Raw genomic sequence first — 992 nt, 5'->3', positions numbered from 1 at the left:
GAAAGCAAGGTTCAGAAGGTCACATTCTAAATAGAATCGTGAGACTCAAAGTCACGTTTGGTTTAAAGCTCATGTAACTAACCCCTTGGGGCCTGGCCAGCTGGGTCCAGGTGCACCCAGGGCATCAGAGCCCACTCAGCTGCTGGCTTGTCCCTCCACAGGCGGAAATCACATGACCCAAGGCTCAGCGCCACCCATGCCAGTAAAAAGACACTGAGTCTTCTTTTTTAATCCTTTAAGAGAAAGTATAGAGAATACTCTTATGCTTACTACTCAGATTTGTCTTATACCTACTACTCAGCCCTGAGTTGGTATTGAAAAAAAATTTTTTTAAGAAAAAACATAATAGATAAACTGTAGTATATCCAGATAGAGGAGTATTATTCAGCACTTAAATGAGCCATCAAACTATGAAAAGACATGGAGGAAACCTAGTGAAAGAAGCCAATCTGAAAAGGATACATACTGAAAAGGCTACATTACCCCAACTATGACATTCTGGAAAAAGCAAAACCATGTAGACAGTGAAAATATCAGTGGTTGCCAGGGGATGAGGGGAGGGGAGGTGAATTGATAATACACAAAAGATTTTTAGGGCAGTGACATTATTCAGTATGATACTGTGATGGTAGATACATGTAACATGTATCACTCTCTCTTTTTTTAAAAAATATGAAACGCTTCACAAATTTGCATGTCATCCTTGAGCAGAGGCCATGCTAATATTCTCAGCATCATTCCAATTTTAGTATATGTGCTGGTGAAGCAAGCACTGTAATATGTATCTTTAATTTAAAAAAGTATTAATAAAATACGTAGAATGTGCAAGAGTGAACCCTAAGGAAAACTGAATTATGCCTGCTTATGATGTGTCATCCTTTGCAACAAACGTACCCCTCTGGTGGTTGACGTTAATAGTGAAAGAAGCTGTGGCTGTGTAGCAGCAGGGAGTACATGGAAAATCTCTGTACCTTTCTGTTTTGCTGTAAACC

At 39.5% G+C, this 992-nt stretch overlaps 1 non-coding gene across 1 annotated transcript; it reads right to left on the bottom strand.

Moving 5' to 3' along the window:
- Nucleotides 1-666: 666 nt before the first annotated feature.
- Nucleotides 667-773, bottom strand: LOC136171254 (U6 spliceosomal RNA). Its single transcript, XR_010663804.1, has one exon. It is a non-coding gene; the product is annotated as a U6 spliceosomal RNA (small nuclear RNA).
- Nucleotides 774-992: the final 219 nt, after the last annotated feature.

Source organism: Muntiacus reevesi, chromosome 6 (assembly GCF_963930625.1).
Source record: "Muntiacus reevesi chromosome 6, mMunRee1.1, whole genome shotgun sequence".
Taxonomy (NCBI): domain Eukaryota; kingdom Metazoa; phylum Chordata; class Mammalia; order Artiodactyla; family Cervidae; genus Muntiacus; species Muntiacus reevesi.
The sequence above is the reverse complement of the archived record's forward strand: the minus strand, read 5'-3'. Positions and strand labels throughout refer to the sequence as shown.